General features: G+C 40.7%; 1 protein-coding gene across 2 annotated transcripts in view; it reads right to left on the bottom strand.

Moving 5' to 3' along the window:
- The window catches only part of LOC126291814 (facilitated trehalose transporter Tret1-2 homolog), a 179,982-nt gene that overhangs the window by 131,872 nt on the left and 31,726 nt on the right, over positions 1-16,384 (bottom strand). Inside the window, exon 1 of one of the 2 annotated variants that reach the window (XM_049985510.1) lies at positions 4,600-4,698. The exons of the other annotated variant lie outside the window; for it this stretch is intronic. The gene's annotated coding sequence lies outside the window, so the exon portion shown is untranslated. Of the gene's footprint in view, positions 1-4,599; positions 4,699-16,384 lie in introns of those variants that run through there. 2 annotated transcript variants of the gene reach the window in all.

A 16,384-nucleotide genomic window follows, 5' to 3' on the forward strand; every position in this document is an offset into this window, starting at 1 on the left:
GGAGGGACATCACCCGTATGTGTATCAAAGGAGACATCCCACCATTCGTCTTAAACGTCTATAGTAAACCACAAAACAATAAATCTGGATTGCCCGACGTGGACTTGAACCGTTGTCTTCCCGAATGCGAATCCAGTGTACTAACCAATGCCTTTTCCACCTCGCTCTGCACTACTTCTACGATGATGATATTGACAGTGAAGGCAAGTAATCTAGGCTTTTGCGTATCTCGTCTTGGAATGCCGCATGGTAACGACTCAACTGAACTGATTAACCTCTATATACAAAAGGCAATGTCCTGACCGCCTCACCATCGCCAAGCCCAAACCGCTAAGAACAGAAACTTTAAATTTAGAGAAGGTGTGAATATTATACTGTAGGCGTTGATTAAGAAGAAATTTTTTGAAATTGCAACACTAAGATGGTGAAACAGGGGATGTAGGATTTTTTCGAAAATGTCGCTATTAGGGCAATTTTGAACCTAAACTCAAAAAAATTGGCACTTGGTTTCTCAGTCAGAAGTAAAGAAATACGTGTTTCAGCATTTTTGGAAATTTAATGCTATGGGGGAAAATAGTGGATGAAACCTTTTTTTTGAAAATGTATCATTATTAAAGAACTACTAAATTATTTTTAAATCTACAGCTATGCTTATTGATACTTGACGTCACGGTTACGAATAAAAAAATACCTCTTTCAGTGTTTTGGGAAGTGAAAAAAGGGACGAGAATTTATTATGAAAGCATTTTTAAAGTTAAATCTATGAAAATTTAAATGTGGTTTCTCTATTAGAAATTTAAAAAATACGTGTTCGCTGTTTTTAGAAATGAAACGGAGATGAAACGGTGGTTGAAAGTTTTTATGGAAATATTTTATTGTTTAAACATTTCTTGAAGCTAGATCTATGAAAATTTGTGTTTGACTTCTCTGTTAGAAATAAAACATACACATATCTCTATTTTTGGAAATTCAACTCGTAAGGGAGTGAAATAGTGTGTGTGTGTGCGGGGGGGGGGGGGGGGGGGTTGAAACGTTTTATGAAAACATTTTATTGGAAAAAGCATTTTGAAAGCTGTATCTTTGAATGTTGGTGTTCGGCACCATAGCTATGGATGAAAAAAATACATGTTTCACTGTTTTTGGAATTTCTACCCCTAAGGGGTCGAAATAGGGTGAGACTGACCCACTAACTCATTGTCGCTCAGCTGAAACCCCTAAGGATACATACTTGAAGTTTGGAAATGTAGGTATCGTTTAAGAAGAGATTGTACGAAATTCTACCCCTAAGGGGGCAAAATGGGGGAAGAAAGGTTTTTTGAATGTATATCGCTATTAAGGGAACTTTTAAGCTAGAAATGCGGAACTGGTATTCGGTTCCTCAGTCAGAAAATAAAAAATACGTGTTTCAGCATTTGTGGAAAATTAACCATTAAGGAGATAAACTAGCGGGTGAAAAGTTTTTTGAAAATAAATATTTACTAAAGATTTACTACGGATTTTAAGGTTACATCTATGACAGTTAGTATCTGACTTCTCGGTTGGAAATAAAAAGAATAAATCAAAAAATTAAAAAAAAAGTGTTTCAGTGGTCATGGAAATTCAACCCCTAAGGGACTGCAACAGGGGATGAAAATTTTTAAGAAAATATTTCGTTAAATTAAAAAAATTTAAAGCTTAATTTATGAAAATAGTTATTTCACTTCTCGGATAGATATAAAGAAATATTTGTTAGGGGATGAAAGTTGCTATGGACAATCTACAAGAACGCAAAAGGTATGATTAACAAAATCATTGGTCTCGAACTATCAGAATCGCTTTTTCGTCAGATAACCATTCGGGAAAGACCATGGGTAATTAGCGTGGGAAGTTTAGCATGTGTTGCAATTTGCGAACAACATAAAATTTCTATTCAATAAAAACACAAAAAGTTTTCAGGCCGTACAGTGCACATGAGTGTAGCAGCGAGCGCTAATCTTGTTATTTGTATATGACTGTTCAGAGGTGTCCTCTTGTGACTGCCAAACCGAGGACCCGGATTCAGTTCCCGGTACTGCCAGGGAACTTTCCTCGCTGGCAGGACTGGTGAGGGATTCAGTTAGTCTCGTGGTGCCAACTGAGGCGCTGCTAAATGGTAATGAGAGGCAGCTGCCGCTCTGTCTGCAAAACCGACAACGGCAACGAGGGTGGTGCGCTGACTGCACGCTCCTTCATACCGCATATAAATATGCCACTGTCTGAGGATGACGCGGCGGTCGGTCGGACCCCATTAGCCTTCCTCTGGCCAGAGCGACTGAGCTTTGATTTTTTTTATGGTTTAGTATCTCAATCGGTAAGAACGAAGATTTTATAGGATCACTTTTTTGGCCGACTGTCAAAAACGCCTTTTTCCAGGAACGAGTAGAACTATCAAGTCGAAATTGTCACATACTAGGGTCTGTGGTTCCTTGTCGGTGTAATGTGTGTGAACTTATAAGCCAATGCAATAAAAAGATACCGCTATTTATATCACATATTTTGATACTCTCAAACTCATTTCCCAAAACCTATTGGATACGTCCTGTGGGCCTAGAATCATAACATGTGGCAAGAAGAAAGGTTTCATAGTACAAATACGGGTAAAAAAATCAGAAAAATTGTCAGTTTGTAATTATGTCACACGAAAGACATATTTCTTTTGCATTTGTTATCCGACTTCACAGACATGAAATTTAAATCATTCTCGAAATTCTGTTTATCCCCGGGGCCGATATATTGCTAGTACCAATGTCGATGACAGGCAAAAATTGTCGAGTTTATCTATTGCTGGAATGGGTTAAACGTCTACATACATTATTAAGTTTGTTAGGAGTCGTAGGGGTGCGATTCCTACTCGGACCAGGGCAATTTTTCATTGTTAACGTGGTGGATAAAATGGTGACGTGTCTCCATTGTATTTGGAATTACAAAGTTGGGTTTGTGAAAATGCTAGTGTTTAAGTCTCTCTCCGTCAACTTCAGGTGGGACAAGAAGCGAAACTCCGAAACACTGCAGTTGCTAGAAACATGACAAATAATATAAAAATCTGAACTGTGTTGAGCGTAGAAATATCGGAAGGCTTTCAAATTAAAACCGTATTGAGACAGAAGTAAGATACCGTCCACTATCTTTCAGTTGCTTCTAAGTAATCCAAGAGTGGATGATGAAACATACCAAACAATCAAACTTTGAACTGTTAATATTAGGAGAGACTGTTATCTCCTACAGACGATGAGGTGATCCTGTTCAAATGTGTGTGAATTCCTAAGAGACCAAACTGCTTAGGTCATCGGTCTCTAGGCTTACACAATACATAAACTAACTTATTCTAAGAACAAGACACACACCCATGCCCGAGCGAGGACTCGAACCTCCGAGGAGATGGGAAGGTGATTCTCTGTCGCGCCATTCGAACATCACAAACACACACAGAAATTCTTAGAGATAAAGTGGGCGGAATAGGTCTCCAGATCTCACGGAAAAAGTACATGTCTAACAAGAATTTGTCAGTAAAAATTCTGGGACTGAAAACGGGAAAATCGAAGAGTTTCTGATTTCAAATATTTATGGGATAACCTTCAAACGACTGCCTAACAGAAGAGCGATTATAATTCGTTGCCAATCAATGGAAACAGCTTTCAGCCGTACAAAAGACATTTCCAACAAAAAAAATGCATATCAAAATACAGTATGGCAGAGACAGTATTGCACGGTAAGCAAATCTAAAAGTATTTACAAGGCTAGAACATTCTTATTAAACAGAAAGAGAGACACTGAAGAAATCGAAAAGAGAGAATGAAACGTGCTCTGGAAAACATGAGATCCAAAACTTACTGCGAAGGAACGTTAGAGTTTCATAAGGAAATTCACAAGAATATCAATATTTATTCGGATATAAAGAAACGAAGGCTAAAGTACTTTATGAATATTATAATAATAAAACCAAGTTCTGGGTTCCTTTCAGGAATTGTATTAAATTCGAAGTAAAGGTAAAACTCAGATAATAAAATGGATGGCAACAGACAAGTGCCTGAAAGAAACACGAATAACACGACGAGATCTAAAAGACAGAAAGTACACGAGTAGGTAGAAAACAGTCAAGTTAATCGAAACTATTTAGTGTGAGGAAAGGAAAGTAACCCGTTGAGCACAAGAAAAGCTAAAAGAAAATACTGAAATCATACAATGTAGGCTTTCACGGCCGGTGTTGTCTTCAGTTGAAACTTTCGGGCTGAGAGGCCGCGGTCGATGTATAAAATTTCCACCTAACGTTTCGTCTCCATCTGCGGGAGACATCTTCTGAGGTCGTCCGGCTACTGCCCGACAACGAAACGTTAGGTGGAAATTTTATACATCGACCACGGCCTCTCAGCCCGGAAGTTTCAACTGAAGAAAATAATGAAAGTTTCTTTTTTGTATAGTGTGTGGGCCAGCAGGGACATAACGTAAATGACATTATTAGACATGCTTTCTTTACTAAACGACTTGTCTCCAAGTAACTTCGGAAATAGCCGAAGTCGGATGACTTACGTCTACTAACAGAGGGAACACTGAGTTGTGGATCTGAGACGTGAAAGGACTTACCACCTTGCACCGGCGGTCCGTGATGAGGTTTCTAGCACTAGTGAAGACACGATACATCGGTGCTGGTCCGCCCAACATCTGCTGCGTTGCCTTGATGTGGACGCGGTCCTCTTATGGAAGCCCCACGTGACCAAGGGAGGAACAAACATCGGTGTCGCACTGGCGTTATCTGCTTTGTAGCAGAGCAGAGATACAAGGGCTGCCAGCCCAAGTATCTAGCTGACCAAACAAGACACCAAAGTATACAGCACTGCTGGAGTAAACAGTCTGGCACACAGAGAGATGATGGGGCCCTCAGGCAGGTTTCACAGAACAAACGTTCTCGCAGGTCAGCTGCTTTGACTCGTGGGTCAGCGCTAGGCTTGGCGATGTCGTGCCAGCCGTCATTCATTGACACTGTGGCAGCCACTTCTCAACCGGTTGCCCGGAGGCGGCTGATTCTGGTACTTTGGGCAACGCCCGATGGATTGACAGTCTGACGTTTCTCCAGCATGAGTGGCAGGCTCTCTCAAGCAGTCATCCTCCAGCCCCCTGGTGGACTGAAGCTGAGGTGGTATACACCAGCGACGCCATTGTGCTAGGACCATTTGCTACTTGCGGCCAGCACTCTCTGAGAGACAGGCATCCACCATCAGCTTAATCTGAGGCTTTCTTATTTCTTGTTAATTTTCTTTTTTTCATGCTCCTAGATGTCAATGGCTTCTCGGTGCAAGCAAGCACAGTAGTACCTTTACACAGCTGGAACTTGTTTCGACAAATTTTATACAATGTTCCGCACATTTACAGATGTCTGTTATTGCGAGGGACGTCTTTTAAGACTTTACAATAACAATTAAAGAAAGATATTTTTTCGACACACATCGATTTATGGTCTCACGATATTTGCTTTTGAAACGTAAGTTTTTTTGGGTGTTTTCATACCAGTTCTTTAGAAAGAATGTTTCCATACTGATGCAGGTATAACTCAAATACGTTGTGTGGAAGGATTCTGCTGCTTTTGCATCTGACTAAAATCGCTGTCAACGCAAATTTTGTTTGACATAGTAGAATAGAAGCAGATCATTACGTACGGTAACCTTGGTTTCTCAAATCAGCGCTCGCGACAAAAGAAATTGTTATTAATAGACTGAGTACAGGCCACATGAATAGTAATAAAACGAGACTTTTGTTAAAATTAGCTCCATTTCCCGGCTTACTGGGAGGTCACTGTATATGTGTAATTACTAGACAGCTGTAAACACCCAGCACCAGTTGCAAGTCGATTATCCAACAGCTACCAGGGGTAACAAAAATTTTAGTACTACCTTTTTTCACATAATTATCGATCGATTTAAAAAAAATTTCAATGTTGCCATAATCTGCTCATTAAGAGGTAAAATCTTACGTTAAAATTTAACAACAGAATTCGAGAATTAAAGTTAAAAACTTTGTAAGTGTTGAGCCACTGTAATTGGTGACGAGCAAATTACGCGGATTATAGTCAACCAGTATTTAAAAACGAGAGCACTTAACGACTTCAATAACAAATTTGGAAGCTTTTCGAAACGTTTGATCGATGATATCCCCTCCCCCCCCCCTCCTCCCAGATAACGAAAGACAAATAGTTTATTGCTTACTACATTTTGGTTGCTCATGATGTAAAACTCCAGCATAGGTATCACGTATTAATTTATTACTTATGTAGCACTAACTCTTTTCGCAACAGATTTTTAAGGTAGTGTTGACATGTACCACTCATCATAATTGCAAGATTATATCATTGTACAACACATAGAAAAGGTAGATATGACGTCATAAACATTGAAGTACCTGAAAAACTATTTTGTAACATACATATCATGTACATTAAAAAACTAGAAAACTGAAACCGTAGTAACTGCACGAAATTATTTTATTAAATTGCAGTTCAATCACTTTGCTTTTATAAATTACTTTTTCTATAATGAAGCCTAAAATAAACGATTTGCATTACGCGCTATCTTGCCAAAATGGTATTACGTGAACACAAAAATTAGTTCTTAACTTTTTTGGTTTGCCAGTTTTGATTTTAACTAACACAGTAACCCATTTTCCAAGCATTCTGACTTTCTGAAGCTGGTTTATACATGGAATTCTTTAAGGAATAGGGAGTCGGGAGATAGCTGGTATTAAAACAACGTGACAAATAAAATCATCCAAGAACAATTAAAATGTATTTCATTTTAAAAATTGCAGATTATTTTTCTCTTAGAGAAGCTCAGAGCTTTATGGATAGGTCAGTCAGTTCTCAACTGTATTTTACATTTCATCCTTCTTTGTAAAAGGGAACCTCAAAATTAGAAGAATTTTCCTTCTATATCATTACTTATAATTAGATTTTATGTCAAAATCTAAAGTCTGTTATTTTACTGACGCACTCCAACTAAGGTAATTTTTAACTAATTATCTCAAGTAATTGTTCTTTCTCCCTGTCTTTACTTTCTTAATTTTTTTAGTACGAGGTGTGTCGTGTTTTGTAATGAAGTCAGACTCTTATGTCTCATAACTGTAGATGGGCTTTGTGTGAAACCAATTTAAAAAGTCTTTAGGGGATAAATCAAGTGACTAAGGTGAATCAGGCTTTAATTTCACGTTTTTAGCCGTAAAGTACGCTATCTGATCAAAAGTATCCGGACATTTATAAGTGGGCATTCATTCGTATGAGGTGTGTCCACCACATTCTGTTACGTCCCAGGTACAAACTACCAAATGGAAAGTCGGAATTAACGAAATTACAACATAAAAGTAACAACAGATAAAAATAAAATGTTTATGAACCCCAAAAAAGTCAAGCCATAAGGTTAAGTACACGCAATCAACAATACAACATAAGAATCAGCTTAATTTTTCAAGGATCTCCTCAACAGAATAGAAGGTGTGACTCATGAGGGAACTCTTCAGTTTCGATTTGAAAGCGCGTGAATTACTTCTAAGATTTATGAACTCTTGTGGTAGCTTAATGAAAATGAATGCAGCAATACTGCACACCTTTCTACACAAGATTTTAGGAAGTGCGATCCAAATGCAGGTGGGATTTCTGAAGAGTTTTAACTGACTCAAAGCTGCTAATTCTTGGAAATAAGCTGATATTATTAACAAGAAACGGCAGTAAAGAATATATATATATTGAGAGGCCAATGCCAAAACATCCAGACTAGTGAACAGGGGTCAACAAGAGGTTAACGACCTTTCACCGCTTATTGCCCGAACCGGCCGTTTCTGAGGCAAAAATATCGTTTTAGGATGGGACGAGTTACCCAAAAATATAATACCATACGACATAAGCGAAGGAAAATAAGCAATGTAGACTAATTTTCGTGTCGAAAGATCACTTACTTCAGATACCGTTCGAATAGTAAAAATAGCAGCATTAAGACTTGAACAAGATCGTGATTTATTATCTATCTGAAAGCTAGAAATTTGAACTGTTCAGTATCACTAATTCTGTGACATTTAAATGTCGGATTTCGTTGTATTTTGTGTTAGACAATGTAAAAACTGAGTCTTAGTGTGATTTAGCGTTAGTTTATTTTCTACAAGCCATGAACATTGCACTTTTTGAAACCGAGCCATTCTTACACACAACATCCTTTATTATCAAGCTAGTGTCACCAGCAAACAGATATTTTAGAGCTGCCCGTTATAATAGAGGACGTATCATTTATGTAAATATTGAACAGGAGTGGCCCCAACACTAATCCCTGGGACACCCTCCATTTGACCGTATCCCGCTCAGACCCCTCACCACAGCCGTTCTCAGCACCTTGAATAATGACCTTTTGCTGTTTGTTGTTAGAGTAAGAGGTTAACCAATTGCGAACTACTCCCCGTACTCTGTAATGGTGCAACTTGTGGAGAGGTATTTTGTGATCAACACAGTAAAACGCCTTAGTTAAATCAAAAACTATGCTTAACGTTCGAAACATTTTGTTTGGCCCATCCAACACCTCAAAGAGAATACAGAATATAGCATTTTCACTTGTTAAACTTCTTCTAAGGCCGAACAGTACATTTGATATCAACTTATGTGATACAAAATGATGAATTTTCCTTACATACAAAGCCTTTTCAATAACTTTAGCAAACACTGATTGTTACATTATCCGTTCCTTCCTTTTTATAGAGTGGTGTTACTACTGATTACTTAAATCGTTCGGGAAACTGACCATTCCTAAAGGAAAAATTACAAATATGGTTAAGTACAGGTCTAACATGTGCAGCACAGTACTTTAATATTCTGCTAGGCACTCCATCACATCCATAATAGCCCTTACTTTTGAGTGATTTAATTATTTACTCAATCTTCCCCTTGTTTGTATAACAGTGGAGTATTTAAGACATCAATCTCAGAACGGCATTTGCTAAGAGACTTATACGATTCATTGTAGAAACTAAATTTTTATTTAATTCACTAGCAATGCTCAGGAAACCACTGTCAAATGCTGTACATTTATCTGATTTATCAGTAACAGAAATATTTTTATTACGGACTCACTTTATATCGCCGACCTTTTGCTGCTGACCAGACACTTCTTTCATAACATAACCACATGGTTTTCATTTAGTCCTGTGAAATAGCTACTCTATTTGCGCACCACATAGTCTTTCCTTCCTAATAACATTTTAAGCACCTTACAATACTGTCTGTAATGGGCTACTGTAGCTTGAGTGTGCTGCTTCTAACATTTTGATATTTTTCCCACTTTGTTCAACATGATATCCTTATCCCACTAGTCAGCCGTCCAGGATGCCTTTTACTGCTAGTATCCCGTTTAGAACTTTCTAATGAAAAGGAGGTCTCAAAGAGCATGAGAAATGTGTTAAGGAAAGCGTTATATTTTGCATCTATGTTATCGGCAGTGTAAACATAGTGCCATTCTTGTTCCTTAACGGGCTTTAAAAAACTCCCTATCGCCGATAGATTAACTTGCCTACATAGTTTGTAAGTTTTTTTTTAAAGCCTTTTAGTGTTAAAATTTGTGCATCATGGCCTGAAAGGCCATTCTCCCAACAAAATGCTCATCTAGTAATGAAGAGTGAATAAAAATATTGTCTATGGCTGTGCTACTGTTCTCCTGCATGCTAGTTGGAAAAAATACAGTCTGCATCAGATAATATGAATTTAGATCTACCAAGATCCTCTTTCTTGCACAGTCATATACAAAGTTAATATTGAAGTGACCACATTAACTAATTTCTGATATTTCCTATAAAGTGAATCTAGAACCGTGTCTAGCTTAAGCATAAATGCTCTGAAGTCACAGTTACGAGACCTATAAACAAGAAGAGTTAGAAGTTTAGTTTCACTAAATTCAACTGCCCCTGCACATTTCCGTGCATTGCCGTGATACGTCTATGAACTCAAATGGAATACTGTATTTTACTTACATGGCCGCTCCCCTAATCTGAAACGTGATAACGAGAGATCGCAATTATGGCGAAAATTTGAGATAGTTCTGGAACTCTGAGTCATTAATACCGTTTCGTTCCATTGAGCGTTTTTTTTTTTCTAGCACCTTCGGTAGGGACTACTTCACTGTATTTGCATGGTCATCGCATGTTTCCTACTGCTGAACTAGAGTCGCCCCTTGATGGCAATACAAGAACTGGCTCTGCTGTGACGAGGCGGCCCCGTGACGTTTACTTTTCAATGAAGTCTCTTAGCCACTGATAACAGCGTCTTGGATCTGTTCGAGTCGCCGTGTTCGGCGATGACCGCGCAAGGCAGGGGGTGCGAAGCTGACTCATTCGGTCACAGGGGACAGAGGTCTCTCTGCTTTCCTTGTTGGAAGTCATCCCTTGTTAGATAAGCGGCGCGTATCGGCAACAATACAAGCTTCAGCGACACTGCCAACTCAGACCCGGATGTACGATATTTCTGAACCGGAGCAATGACGTATTAGTGGCGCCAAACGCATAATTTTTTTTAAAAAAAAACGCCCTTTTAAAAGATATGTTTATTTTGTAGCGCACATCTTTCTGAAGAGTTTGATGTATAAAACATATATGTTCGAGGAAATGTAAATATTCTGTGACTAGGGCCTCCCGTCGGGTAGACTGTTCGCCGGGAGCAAGTCTTTCGATTTGACGCCACTTCCGGGACTTGCGCGTTGATGGGGATGAAATGATGATGACAAACAACACCCAGTCCCTGAGCGCAGAAAATCTCCGACCCAGCTGGGAATCGAACCCGGACCCTTAGGATTGACATTCTGTAGCGGTAACCATTCTCTTTTCTTTTTTTTTTTGTCGTTGTGTTTGGCCGTTTTGGACGTCACATGACATCCGTTGAAGTTCGTTTTGTTGATCCTTCCACTCAGATTTTTATTACAGAGCTCTCTGACCGAACACGCTGAGCTACCGTCCCGGCAAGTGCAGTGCCACGCATCTTCGCACAGTATTCTTCTACCGCACGTCGCTTTATTTGGCTATGTGGAATTCAAACGTGTATATTTTGTAATGGAAGCCATCAAACCTACTCAGGACAGACGAAACTAAAACGTCCTGTGGTGCCTCTCCTACACCCAGTCGGCCGCTTTGGAATCCTGTTCCCGTTAGAAAAAACTCGCAGTAAGTTAATACGGAGTGGGTTTACTTGTAACCGAGAGTATAAGAACTCTTAGTTAATTAGTTAATTACTTTCTCTTTTGTGTGACATAAAATTGAATGTAGCAAACATAAAACCAGTAAAGACAAAGAGAGAAGCAAGACAGTACACATTTCTTCAATCCTTAGATCCTAGAATTTTTTTCTCTGTAATCTGGCTATAATTCTACACGGGGTGCTTTCCTTCCTGCGAAATACTCTATTACTTCACCAAAGTTCGTCAACCGTTTTGCTACATGAAGAGTCAAAATATCGTTGTCTAATATTGAAAAAGCTGTTAATACGAATATTACCCAAGAGAAGTATGGTCTCTCAATTTGATTACGTCTGTTCTGTCGCTGGCCGCTAGATAAAACGAAATAGGCCTTTCTAATATTGAAGCAGTTCCAGCACACGCCAAATAAACGAGACTGTTTTGGCACAAATGGTCATTTTCATCCACCTCATTTACATAAATAACATCATGGAATATAATTTATGAAGTACCAATATCAAATGCCTACAAGGCATATTACAACAACAAAAAATTTATCTTAGGAAATAGTTTTACATTTCATTCATGTGCTCCAGCTTCTCAAGCATCAGATCGAAAAGTGCTACTAGTAGCACAAAATTTTTATATAAATTTGGAATCGTCACATCCTTCCAAGTAACTTGTGTGATGTGCCTGTTTCTTCTCCTTCCTCGAACTAACAAGCGTTCATCTCTTTATTAATTGTGTAACTATTCCTGCCATTGCCAAAACTGCAAAATCATATGGATAATCTATAAACCAACGAGCACCGGATGCCAGTGCCTTGTGAAAGAAGGTTGTTTTTCCAAGAATAAGAATTTTCTAGATCCGGGAGCGTCCCAACTTCACAGCTGCACCAAGGAGGCGGCATGCAACAGACGTGAAAATGGATTGAGGTGTACCACCAACTGATCAGCATTTTAGCGCAATCAGCACAAATTAGGAGGAACATCATTTACATTCTATTCGTAAGGAAAGTTTACGCAGGGAGTTTGTCATTCAGAATTCGCATTTGAATTTTAGCCCATCTGTAATATGCTCGTGTTATGTTTCGTGTACGTAGGAGGCAGGTGTCAGAATTCGACAACACCATCGTGACGTGCGAGTCTGTGTCATCGTTTCGTGAAATGCAGCTCGCATTGGTCTGGATTCCACGGCTCCCAAGCGCATTTGGAATCGGTGCGGGAGGACAGTACTCAACACGTGGAAGATCTCAGTGAATCCACTTGACTAGCGCCAGAGAGGACAGATAGTGTCAATTTGATCACATAGCGTGAGTCATTGCTAATTTGAACCAAAGAAGGACGTTTGTAAAAAGTAACTTTGGTAAAGAGTCACGCGATATTTCTTTAAATAAGCAGTTCGGGGAAAATTTTTAAAATTCACATCGTGCTAGCGCTACCACTGACACAAAGGGAAGGTCGCGGCTCGCTCGGTGTGACGTAACCCAGAGCGAGCCGAGCTTGGTGAGTCGCTGCGCTGACAGAATCGATGCGCATGCCCGACTATTTTTCTGAAACGATTTTACAAAACCTATTCAGTAAAAAAAACTTGATTTCTACGTTTCTCTTATCTTTATATATCAGCTCCATGTTGAAATAGCCATCATCTCCTTAATGGTCGGTAGCGTTCTCGCTTTCCACGCCCGGGTTCCCGGGTTCGATTCCCGGCGGGGTCAGGGTTTTTGTCTGCCTCGTGATGGCTGGGTGCTGTGTGATGACTATAGATGTTAAGTCCCATAGTGCTCAGAGCCATCTGAACCTTAATGGTCATAGTTATTGTGATATTCCCTACACAAATAACACATTCGAAAACATTGAAATGAAAAATACACATCTCTATAATTCACACTCTGTGTACCATCTAGTTACCTAAACATTTAATCTAGCAATTTTTCTCCTAAAGTGTGTGAGGACAGTAAGTTAAATTTCGTCATTTGTTTTCCTTTCTTATGCTGTAGTTTTAAAAACAAGCAGCGTAGAGTAATCCGTTCCGTAGTTTCAAATTGGATCTGTAGACCGATCCAGCCGAATGCTGGGCCTCTTCGCCGAAGAAAACCACATCACAGTTCCTACGTTCGATTGTCGCACGGTTGCGAGAAAGATACGGAAGTAATCCAGCAGGGAGCTGAAAAACAGCTACAAGCCGCAGAGCAGAGAAAACTTTACAGGAGCGGAAAGGTTGTCCGGTAGCTTCTACACTGAATAGACGATAGAACTGACCTACTCCTTGTAGCACGGCTGACCGCGGGTGGGTGGGACAACAGATCTGTACGGTTGAGTGGAAGAAGGCACAGAGGGTTTTATCAGTTAACGAGCAGGGTCACGAGGCCAATGTGCACATCTGCTATCCTATACCACTGACGTCACTCTCATGTAGAAATCTTATACATGTTTCATCTGTCGTCTCATATATATTTTCTGAAGGCAGAACAACTATTTCCAGGATCACCTTTTAAAGTTTTACGAAGAGGCCATTAGATGCCACTTCTGAGGTGTTACATTTTTATTATTGTCATATTTTTAATTTGTTATTATTAAAACAATAGCGGTTCAGAAATTGGACGAAGCAATTTGCCTAGGGAGAGAGTTTACACGACAGCATTGTGAAAAAATGGAAATTTTACGAAAAGATTTTCGTTTGACCGTATGTCTCTCTCTCTTTCTTTCTCTCTCTCTCTCTCTCTCTCTCTCTCTCTTTCTCTCTCTCTCCCTCTCCTCTCTCTACGAATTTCGTAATGGCATAGCACAACAAAGATGTTTTCATTTGTTTCCTCCCACTTTTGGTCATCAGTCAACTTCAAAAGGGACTGTTTAAAAGTGGTTTGTAGAATTCCTTTGTAGTCGTAGCTCTAATAAATGGAGTAATCGGAAATACTCTCTGCTATGTAACCTCTGGCAGTGCTTTCCAGACTATAGGATGTAGATTCAGATGTATAGTTTTCGCATATAACAGCACTGAGAGATTCATTTGTATTCTGAAGTGACCACAATTCGGTGCCTGAATCCAGAAATACACTCCTGGAAATGGAAAAAAGAACACATTGACACCGGTGTGTCAGACCCACCATACTTGCTCCGGACACTGCGAGAGGGCTGTACAAGCAATGATCACACGCACGGCACAGCGGACACACCAGGAACCGCGGTGTTGGCCGTCGAATGGCGCTAGCTGCGCAGCATTTGTGCACCGCCGCCGTCAGTGTCAGCCAGTGTGCCGTGGCATACGGAGCTCCATCGCAGTCTTTAACACTGGTAGCATGCCGCGACAGCGTGGACGTGAACCGTATGTGCAGTTGACGGACTTTGAGCAAGTGCGTATAGTGGGCATGCGGGAGGCCGGGTGGACGTACCGCCGAATTGCTCAACACGTGGGGCGTGAGGTCTCCACAGTACATCGATGTTGTCGCCAGTGGTCGGCGGAAGGTGCACGTGCCCGTAGACCTGGGACCAGACCGCAGCGACGCACGGATGCACGCCAAGACCGTAGGATCCTACGCAGTGCCGTAGGGTACCGCACCGCCACTTCCCAGCAAATTAGGGACACTGTTGCTCCTGGGCTATCGGCGAGGACCATTCGCAGCCGTCTCCATGAAGCTCGGCTACGGTCCCGCACACCGTTAGGCCGTCTTCCGCTCACGCCCCAACATCGTGCCAGTGGTGTCGCGACAGGCGTTAATGGAGGGACGAATGGAGACGTGTCGTCTTCAGCGATGAGAGTCGCTTCTGCCTTGGTGCCAATGATGGTCGTATGCGTGTTTGGCGCCGCGCAGGTGAGTGCCACAATCAGGACTGCATACGACCGAGGCACACAGGGCCAACACCCGGCATCATGGTGTGGGGAGCGATCTCCTACACTGGCCGTACACCTCTGGTGATCGTCGAGGGGACACTGAATACTGCACGGTACATCCAAACCGTCATCGAACCCAACGTTCTACCATTCCTAGACCGGCAAGGGAACTTGCTGTTCCAACAGGACAATGCACGTCCGCATGTATCCCGTGCCACCCAACGTGCTCTAGAAGGTGTAAGTCTGCACGTCCAGCACGAACGCTGCTCCAACTGAGGCGCCAGGTGGAAATGGCATGACAAGCCGTTCCACAGGACTACATCCAGCATCTCTACGATCGTCTCCGTGGGAGAATAGCAGTCTGCATTGCTGCGAAATGTGGATATACACTGTACTAGTGCCGACATTGTGCATGCTCTGTTGCCTGTGTCTATGTGCGTGTGGTTCTGTCAGTGTGATCATGTGATGTATCTGACCCCAGGAATGTGTCAATAAAGTTTCCCCTTCCATGGACAATGAATTCACGGTGTTCTTATTTCAATATCCAGGAGTTTAACATGTGGAGAATCAAAGATACAGCACTCAATCTCAAAACTGAGCAACCTTCACTCTGTGAATCAAGAGAAAGATGAAGAGTTTTTTTAAGCCACGCCTTCTCGAAAATCAAAATGTAACAGTGATAACCGTAAAGCTATAGAAGATATTTGCTTGAAACAACTATTTGATCAAATATTAGAGAGGACTGAAAACGAGACTCCAGAGAAATTGCACAGTGGACATCTGTCCGAATTTTCATAGTGATTTGAGGGAAAATTGAAATATTTTACGAGAAACTGCTGGTAGTTGTGTTGATAGAGTCAAAAAGTCCACCTCTTCATGGCCTAGATGCTTGGTGCACAGGAAGCCACAGTGGTCTGATACGTAGCTGCGAATAAGAGAAATTGCCCAGGAGCGAGTAGGGTGCGCACTCAGCTGGTTCCGAACAAATTAATCAGTCACTGACGGATCATCCACTCCAGGAATCGAGAATCTCGACAATTTTTGTCCATTATTGACATTGATAACGGCAAGATATCGCGCCCGGGTTTCCAAGACTTTCAAGAATGTTGTAATTTCAAGTCTGAAGTCGCATAACAAATGGCAAAAGAATTACTTTTCATGTGATATTATCTATTTTTTTCCCTTTACTTCGACTGAGAAACCTTGCTTTTTGCCAAATTTTATGATTCTATGTCAACGAGAAGTATCCTATAGGTTCTTAAGCGTGAGTTGGCGAGTATCAAAGTGTGACACATAAATGGCCGCATCTTTTGAGTTCAATGACATAGAAGCTTACATTTATTACTCCACCAACGG

Source organism: Schistocerca gregaria, chromosome 9, assembly GCF_023897955.1.
Source record: "Schistocerca gregaria isolate iqSchGreg1 chromosome 9, iqSchGreg1.2, whole genome shotgun sequence".
Taxonomy (NCBI): Eukaryota; Metazoa; Arthropoda; class Insecta; order Orthoptera; family Acrididae; genus Schistocerca; species Schistocerca gregaria.